This window comes from Diaphorina citri, unplaced genomic scaffold (genome assembly GCF_000475195.1).
Source record: "Diaphorina citri unplaced genomic scaffold, Diaci psyllid genome assembly version 1.1 scaffold353, whole genome shotgun sequence".
Lineage (NCBI taxonomy): Eukaryota > Metazoa > Arthropoda > Insecta > Hemiptera > Psyllidae > Diaphorina > Diaphorina citri.
The window spans coordinates 155399-165715 of NW_007377788.1; positions in this window are offsets into that span (position 1 = coordinate 155399).

Sequence of the window (10317 nt, forward strand, 5' to 3'; positions counted from 1 at the left end):
TGACTCTGTCATTTTGTGAAGGTCCGTATTAAACAAATTATCCTGTATTTTCAATTCGTATAACTTGAAGTAATTATGCTAAATTAGCAGATCAGCACTTAGTACCTACCTTTTCCAAATTTTCAAGCCATTGTAGATAATATCCGAGCTCTAGAGAACCTTACTCGAAATGAAGGAGAAAAGATAGATTTTAGATTTAGAAAAGAAACAATATCACGTCAATTCTGGAGGCAACCCATCAAGCATCAAGTAATCTAATAACTTTCCTGTCGCTTATTTGGAGGATGTTGGGATCCGACTATTCTAACAGAAGACAATATCCCTCGCTGTCATGTTTAACATATTTCAGTCGAGCTAGTCGAGCAGCACAACTTTAATATTCTGCAAATACTCTGCGGCTGGGGAGTAGATTAAATTTCCTTTATGAAAATAATAGCTGCTGTTTTTTATGAAAATTTATTATCATAAAGAAAACAAGTGAGGAAGAGACTTCCTCCTCCTCCAATTCCTTCCCCACTCCCCGCCTTTTTTTGTCTGGATGTGGAAAAACAAACAATATCATGGGAGCTTTTGAAGATTTTCTCCAGCTTTGTGCTATTGTGAGCTTAAAAAAAATGCAAAGAAGAAAAGTTAGTTATGTTTTAATTTTGTAAAGTGATAGTGAGCATTTGAGTTTTTTTGCTCCAGAATGTTGGGAATCCATACCGTCCAAGTATATTGGGAGCTTTTAAGATTTATGCTTTAATTTAAACTCGCAGCTCTCCTTAATCTTGTTAATCTTTTCTCTTCTGGTATTGTTTAACAGAGACATCCAGAGATAGTTTTGCTTCTTTAAAAAATAATTATCATTTTAAATTTGTAGTAAAATAATTTTAAATGTGCATTATAAAAGAATGTAATTACTGCTAGTAACTTGCAAAAGTCTTGACATTTATTCGTGAGAGAAGATTCATAAGGTATTCGCTTATTAAGAATAGCAGTAGGTAGATACTAGATACCATCAGCCATTCCATCCTAGCAAAATAACCTCTCTTTTTTCGCGATAAAAACCATGATGGTGAGCACAACTTTAATATTCTGCAAATACTCTGCGGCTGGGGAGTAGATTAAATTTCCTTTATGAAAATAATAGGTGCTGTTAGAACAGAAACAATATCACGTCAATTCTGGAGGCAACCCATCAAGCATCAAGTTAGTAATCTAATATCTTTCCTGTCGCTTATAGGATGTTGGGATCCGACTATTCTAACAGAAGACAATATCCCTCGCTGTCATGTTTAACATATTTCAGTCGAGCAGCACAACTTTAATATTCTGCAAATACTCTGCGGCTGGGGAGTAGATTAAATTTCCTTTATGAAAATAATAGGTGCTGTTTTTTTATGAAAATTTATTATCATAAAGAAAACAAGTGAGGAAGAGACTTCCTCCTCCTCCAATTCCTTCCCCACTCCCCGCCTTTTTTTGTCTGGATGTGGAAAAACAAACAATATCATGGGAGCTTTTGAAGATTTTCTCCAGCTTTGTGCTATTGTGAGCTTAAAAAAAATGCAAAGAAGAAAAGTTAGTTATGTTTTAATTTTGTAAAGTGATAGTGAGCATTTGAGTTTTTTTGCTCCAGAATGTTGGGAATCCATACCCAAGTATATTGGGAGCTTTTAAGATTTATGCTTTAATTTAAACTCGCAGCTCTCCTTAATCTTGTTAATCTTTTCTCTTCTGGTATTGTTTAACAGAGACATCCAGAGATAGTTTTGCTTCTTTAAAAAATAATTATCATTTTAAATTTGTAGTAAAATAATTTTAAATGTGCATTATAAAAGAATGTAATTACTGCTAGTAACTTGCAAAAGTCTTGACATTTATTCGTGAGAGAAGATTCATAAGGTATTCGCTTATTAAGAATAGCAGTAGGTAGATACCATCAGCCATTCCATCCTAGCAAAATAACCTCTCTTTTTTCGCGATAAAAACATGATGGTGAGGAGGAGAGAGGGCTATCTCGCAAAACTTGGAACGAAATGGATTTTCATGTCATCCATTTTTTTTCCACCGTTTCGAAAAAAAAATATTAAACCGTTTTGATATTTATTTATGTGTCATAACTCATTTGACGAAAAATAATTAAAAAATACAGCGTAGAGCCGATAGCAAGCATCATGTGTGTGGGATGTACTCAGAGTCCCTAGGGATTGACGAGTATAATGCCCGTGCAACCTTTGCTCCTGTAACTGGGATGCTTTTTTTTTACATTACCTACCTAGGTTTGAGCACATATGTACATGTAGGTTGGTTGGTATTATTTATAACTAGCTGAATTCCGTCGCTTCGCTCCGGAATCCCGCTAGTTCATCCCGAGGCATGGCCAAACTTGTGGAAAAGGCATGGCCCACAGCGTATAGCCGATAGCAAGCATCATATGTGTGTGGGATGTACTCAGAGTCCCTAGGGATTGACGAATATAATGCCCGTGCAACCTTTGCTCCTGTAACTGGGATGCTTTTTTTTACATTACCTACCTAGGTTTGAGCACATATTATGTACATGTAGGTTGGTTGGTATTAATTATAATATGTAGTTAGTTACAGCTAACGGTTGTAATGACTCATGATTCATCATCATCAATTCTTAAAGGCAATTCCTTGTCGTCGCAATCAATACTGTCGATCCATTGCCGCTCAGGTATCCAATTATTGGCAGGAGGGAAGATAAGATTTCACTTTGAATGCTGACCGGTAGTGGGAAAAACTGGAGAAAAAACTACATATTTATTTATTTATACCTATTAGCCAAATTCCCTTTAGGGGTGAGCTATTCCTTTCAAACCGAAGTCACAACTTTGGGTCGGGGTTGTGTTTTTGGGTCTTTTGGGTCACTGTAGGAAGCTATTCGCTATGAAAACTCATTTCGATATTTTACTTTTCTTGTCTGTAAAGTGTACAGACAAAACTGCCCCTTTCTAATGTTCTCTCAATGTAACGCATAATAGGTATAAATTACGTACATATTATACCCAACATACCTATATGGTACACGCACACCATACACTACACACAATATTACGCTCTAGCAAAAAAATACGACGCTTTCAAATGGCGGCTGATACATGATGGTGAGGGGGAGAGAGGGCTATCTCGCAAAACTTGGAACGAAATGGATTTTCATGTCATCCATTTTTTTTCCACCGTTTCGAAAAAAAAATATTAACAGAAAGAGAAAGACAAGCCAGTCAGAAAAATACATAGCTACATTTCAACACCATTGGTAAGACCAGATGTTATACAGAGGTAGGTATGCAACATGTATGTCAGTTTTGTGATACATATTGAGCTTAAAATTTTCAAGAAACCAAGAACATGACTCGTTAGGGTAGTCAGGTTAAATGTAGGTGGTTACGTAGTAAGACTAGTAAGTCAGCAAGGAAGTCTAAATTTGGAATTTTCAGGAATACAGCAAATGCATTGGCTTAGATTTGGTACGGTTTTGCCTTTCTGGTATTCTCATACTCTGTGATGTTTCTACAAAAGACTGATGCGATTGTGTTTTCCCTGGCTGTTCATGAAACACTTGATACATTTCCATCGCTCTCACATTTCACTTCTAATATCATCGTTCAAACTAATCAAAAGTCTCTTGAAAAATGAATAAACAAAAAATGTAGATTTCCTGAAAAAAAAAAGGTTCCGCTTTATCCTTTCTGTGAATCTCTCCTACCCACCACCTCCCACTCATTCAGGCAAATTCATCATTCCTCTTTCACGTTCAAACTAATCAAAAGTCTCTTGAAAAATGAATAAACAAAAAATGTAGATTTCCTGAAAAAAAGGTTCCGCTTTATCCTTTCTGTGAATCTCTCCTACCCACCACCTCCCACTCATTCAGGCAAATTCATCATTCCTCTTTCACATCATCGTTCAAACTAATCAAAAGTCTCTTGAAAAATGAATAAACAAAAAATGTAGATTTCCTGAAAAAAGGGTTCCGCTTTATCCTTTCTGTGAATCTCTCCTACCCACCACCTCCCACTCATTCAGGCAAATTCATCATTCCTCTTTCACATAGAGTGGTAATGAAAATTAATGTTCCACTTGATGGAAAGAAAAGTAACAAGGAATTACAGGAGTATAATGTGAGTCAAGGCTGCAGCAGTAGAGGCCTCTTTACGATGATATAATTTGTTCGATGTTTGAGAAGTTCAACAACGATCTTGTTGTGAACTAATATGTTTGGTCGGTTTGCTGCAAAAATCTCGGTTTTTACTTTGACTGTGGTATCTACTGAAATCCTAGATAACTCTATTCAGCCCTACGGTTTGAATACCTACTGAAAGTAGCTTTTCAGACAGACTTTGGGTAGTAAATGTAGTAATACATGAGCTTTCTTTCCACTTTCTCAAGACTTCGTGATCCACTTTTCACCCTGTATTGAGCCTTTGTTTTTATCAGGAAACTCGAGTACTTTGGAGTGTCTAACATAATGAGTTTTTATTACAGGGAAATAACAAAGGTTAATGTAATATTAAATGCTTGTGACATTTTTTTCCTTCCTTAGCTCGAAAAATGGAACGTTTTTCGTTTAACGGTTGGATAAGTGTCTATCCTTTTTAAAGGGACAGAATTTTTCTTCATTTTCTTTCCTTCGCTCGAGATCCAGAACATAACGCTGAAAAAAACGGACGGGAATGTAATGAAAATTAATGTTCCACTTGATGGAAAGAAAAGTAACAAGGAATTACAGGAGTATAATGTGAGTCAAGGCTGCAGCAGTAGAGACAGAGTCAGCACAAGACATTTTTGTCATTCAGTAGAAAGAGAAAGACAAGCCAGTCAAAAAATACATAGCTACATTTCAACACCATTGGTAAGACCAGATGTTATACAGAGGTAGGTATGTAACATATATGTCAGTTTTGTGATACATATTGAGCTTAAAATTTTCAAGAAACCAAAAACATGACTCGTTAGGGTAGTCAGGTTAAATGTACATAGGTGGTTACGTAGTAAGACTAGTAAGTCAGCAAGGAAGTCTAAACTTGGAATTTTCAGGAAGGAATACAGCAAATGCATTGGCCTAGATTTGGTACGGTTTTGCCTTTCTGGTATTCTCATACTCTGAATATTGAGCTTAAAATTTTCAAGAAACCAAGAACATGACTCGTTAGGGTAGTCAGGTTAAATGTACATAGGTGGTTACGTAGTAAGACTAGTAAGTCAGCAAGGAAGCCTAAACTTGGAATTTTCAGGAAGGAATACAGCAAATGCATTGGCCTAGATTTGGTACGGTTTTGCCTTTCTGGTATTCTCATACTCTGTGATGTTTCTACAAAAGACTCATGCGATTGTGTTTTCCCTGGCTGTTCATGAAACACTTGATACATTTCCATCGCTCTCTCATTTCACTTCTAGTATCATTGTCCGCGCCGGTATCGCGATTTAAGTATTTAGACTATCTAGAGTATCCACAACGCTCCAAACTCCGTGATGGATACGAAGGAACCCGAGCCCGGCCGAACATAATAGGCTCGGCCACCATCTCCTAACCAAGCGCCCCGAGGTTCCGCTTTATCCTTTCTGTGAATCTCTCCTACCCACCACCTCCCACTCATTCAGGCAAATTCATCATTCCTCTTTCACATAGAGTCCTATCTGATTTTCAATCCTTAAAAAAGTGCTGTATATTTTTTTGTTTTTCAAATGCTTCTTTTTTTCATAATTATGATTTTTATTTTTTACCATCATCTTTCTCTGGTAAATTATGATAATTTTATACAAAATGGAAACGAAAATCTCTCCCTCTCCCTCTCTCTTTCTCTCTCTCTCTCCCCTTCTCCATCTATATGTACGAGTATATCTATCTCTCCCTTTTTTAAATTTTGCTGAAACACTCTTTATATAGTCTCCCCTTCTCCATCTATATGTACGAGTATATCTATCTCTCCCTTTTTTAAATTTTGCTGAAACACTCTTTATAGTCCATTGGAATCAGGTACCTATCTATGCCTTTGCAGGTCTCCATAAAGTAGTTTTTTTTTCTTTCTTGTTAAAGTACCTCACATAGTCCATTGGAATCAGGTACCTATCTATGCCTTTGCAGGTCTCCATAAAGTAGTTTTTTTTTCTTTCTTGTTAAAGTACCTCACAATAAGACCGTCTGACAGAGCGAGACCGTCAGAACGTCTGTAGCGGCAAAAGCTTTAGACCGCGGTCTGTCAGTTAGTTAAAATAATAGATAAATTTAGCAGATGAGTATTTTTCCCCTCAAAAAAACACGTTCCAAGCTACTCGTATTCCGTTCAGGGGAAACAAAACGTACGATAATAATTTTCCCCACCACAATATTTCCCGACCTCCCTCTCTATTTGCTTTTCTTTGACTGGGAAAAGTTCTTTATTTATAATATTTACACATAATTTTTCCTTATTGAAGGCAAATGATTTTTAAGCCTCTCATCCCATTTTCCCTTGTATTTTTCCCCTCAAAGCTACTCGTATTCCGTTCAGGGGAAACAAAACGTACGATAATAATTTTCCCCACCACAATATTTCCCGACCTCCCTCTCTATTGCCGTCAGAACGTCTGTAGCGGCAAAAGCTTTAGACCGCGGTCTGTCAGTTAGTTGAAATAATAGATAAATTTAGCAGATGATTATTTTTCCCCTCAAAAAACACGTTCAAAGCTACTCGTATTCCGTTCAGGGGAAACAAAACGTACGATAATAATTTTCCCCACCACAATATTTCCCGACCTCCCTCTCTATTTGCTTTTCTTTGACTGGGGAAAAGTTCTTTATTTATAATATTTACACATAATTTTCCTTATTGAAGGCAAATGATTTTTAAGCCTCTCATCCCATTTTCCCTTTTTTCATTAGGCACACGCGAGAACGTATGAGCTTGTTTGCATAAAAACATTTCAGTTTGAGCTCGAGAACGTTTTACCGTGATCCCCTTTTTTCATTAGGCACACGCGAGAACGTATGAGCTTGTTTGCATAAAAACATTTCAGTTTGAGCTCGAGAACGTTTTACCGTGATACTTTTTTCATTAGGCACACGCGAGACCGTATGAGTTTGTTTGCACAAAAACATTTCAGTTTGAGCTCGAGAACGTTTTACCGTGATAAGCTGCTCAGGGGATCACGTAAATGAACCTGGGGAAGCATTGCAAACCTTTTTTTTTCATTAGGCACACGCGAGAACCTATGAGTTTGTTTGCATAAAAACATTTCAGTTTGAGCTCGAGAACGTTTTACCGTGATAAGCTGCTCAGGGGATCACGTAAATGAACCTGGGGAAGCATTGCAAAGAGTAAAGTCTCATCTCTCCTCCCAGAACAAGATCAAAACTCTGAATAGGAGGCTTTATTTTGACTCCTGTAGTCATGTCTTGTCTTCCATGTTCCAAATCAAAAAGCATGAAAAGCTAATGTTAGGCACAACTGACGGGCCTTGTCACGCGTTATAATAGAAATTCTGTAAGGGCCGGGCTGATAGTGACTCTGAAAGAAGAGTTGAGAGGGAGAGAGAGAGAGAAGAAAGATAGAGGCAAAGCAAGGAGCTGGGAGATTGAAGACAAAAAACAAGCGGAAAAAAACATGCTTGATGCTCTCGGCATTAAATTTATTGGTAGAGGGAATTCAAGGAGAAAGCTGCCAAAATTTTGGATCTTCAAAGTGATCCCGAAAATAACGAAAATGTTGGACAAAATGACACGGAGTTTAACGAACACCTAAAAATTACAATAGAAAGATAAGTTGCACAAAATTGAGATAGGCAGCACAAGAGAGAGTTAAACAGCAAGGCGGATGATGTTGAAATAACCATCGGGAGACAGAGGTTAGAAAAGAAACGCCTGCACAAAACGGTGCGATGGCTTACACGAATATTTTGTAACAAGGAAATTTTTCAAGACTGACAGATTTCCGTGTCCACCGTCCTCCCAGCTTTTTCGCTCCTCCCACCCTCTCCCTCCTCCCCCTCAGGACGTATCTATTTGACAGGAACAGGAAAAGGACTCCCTACAATACCTCTACACAGGGACGTGCGATGGCTTACACGAATATTTTGTAACAAGGAAATTTTTCAAGACTGACAGATTTCCGTGTCCACCGTCCCCCCAGCTCCTTCGCTACTCCCACCCTCTCCCTCCTCCCCCTCAGGACGTATCTATTTGACAGGAACAGGAAAAGGACTCCCTACAATACCTCTACACAGGGACGGAAAAATGTCGACATTGTTTACCTCCAGAGGAGAGGGAGAAGGGAAAAAGAGGAGGGAAAGCATTGAAGTACCTCTACACAGGGACGGAAAAATGTCGACATTGTTTACCTCCAGAGGAGAGGGAGAAGGGAACAAGAGGAGGGAAAGCATTGAAGGAAGGAAAGAGAGAGAAGGGAATGATTAGGGGAGGGATTGAAAAGGGAGGCTGGAAAACGAGGGGTTAACATCCGCTGTAAGACAAGCAGGGATGGAGAAAGAAGAGAAGGAGGAGGAATGGAGGGTCCAGGGTTAAAGGACACTTCACTTATTGATGGCCAGTGGACTTGGGTAGGGGAAGAATAGATTCTATTAGAGATTCCCCTGCCCTTCCCTCCTGAGAACACTGGGAACGAAAATCTGTCTAAAAACTGAACATAATAAAATAAAAAATATGGATTTTCATTTGATAATACCATCAGAATAAAATGTAAGACAAGCAGGGATGGAGAAAGAAGAGAAGGGGGAGGGATGGAGGGTCCAGGGTTAAAGGACACTTCACTTATTGATGGCAGGTGGACTTGGGTAGGGGAAGAATGGATTCTATTAGAGATTCCCCTGCCCTTCCCACTGGGAACGAAAGAACACTGGGAACGAAAATCTGTCTAAAAACTGAACATAATAAAATAAAAAATATGGATTTTCATTTGATAATACCATCAGAATAAATGTGCACCAAAGATAGAAGTGAGTGACATATTGCAGACTTATGGATATTGGTCAGGACTCATTAAGTTTTCTGCTGAAATAAATTGCATTTTATTCTGACATAATATTTTTTCTGAGATGAAGAGAACAGAACGATCTTGAGTGGATAGAGACATTGACTGCCAACGTTTTTGACCCAGGGGTAAAAGTGAACTGACCTTCATCAAATCCAGTGCTCGTGTGTCGAGGACAACTTTGACACGAGTATAACATACTGACAGTTACAAAAGTTAGAAAACCCCAGATCCCCTTGAAGAGAGGGAATTTCCCAAAAGAATCTGGGAACTATTACTGAAAAGTCATGCGAACTGACAAAAAAAATATGATTGTACCGTATTGCCTGATTAGGAGTCACTCATACACTCAATCTTCTAGATTTCCTGGCGCCAACCTCAACATAATATTAGAAAATAGCAACATGTGGCGTGCCATTGGGCCTATTAGCCAAATCCCCTTTAGGGGTGAGCTATTCCTTTCAAACGGAAGTCACAACTTTGGGTCGGGGTTGTGTTTTTGGGTCTTTTGGGTCACTATAGGAAGCTATTCGCTATGAAAACTCATTTCGATATTTTACTTTTCTTGTCTGTAATGTGTACAGACAAAACTGCCCCTTTCTAATGTTCTCTCAATGTAACGCATAATAGGTATAAATTACGTACATATACCTAACATACCTATATGGTACACGCACACCATACACTACACACAATATTACGCTCTAGCAAAAAAATACGACGCTTTCAAATGGCGGCTGAAATGTAACGCAATAGGTATAAATTATGTACATTTGTATCTACACACCTATATGGTGTACACGCACACCATACACTCCACACAATATTACGCTCTAGCAAAAAAATACGACGCTTTCAAATGGCGGCTGATGTTAGAGTGGTCGAAATTTGAAAATGCTTACTACAAGTATAACATACTGACAGTTACAAAAGTTAGAAAACCCCAGATCCCCTTGAAGAGAGGGAAGAGAGAGAGAGAGAGGTAATTTCCCAAAAGCAATCTGGGAACTATTACTGAAAAGTCATGCGAACTGGCAAAAAATATGATTGTACCGTATTGCCTGATTGGGAGTCACTCATACACTCAATCTTCTAGATTTCCTGGCGCCAACCTCAACATATTAGAAAATAGCAACATGTGGCGTGCCATTGGATAAAGGGCATAAATCGACGTACTTTCATATAAATCTATTCTAGAAACTCCTGAAACTAACTCTCCCCCAACATTCATAGATTCGTAGAAGCTTAACCCATCCTTTGGGGCTGTCCAGCCCCTATACCTAAGCCTCAGATTGACCTTTTTGTGTATGGGATTAAGCAAAAAAAAAAAAAAAAAAAAAAAA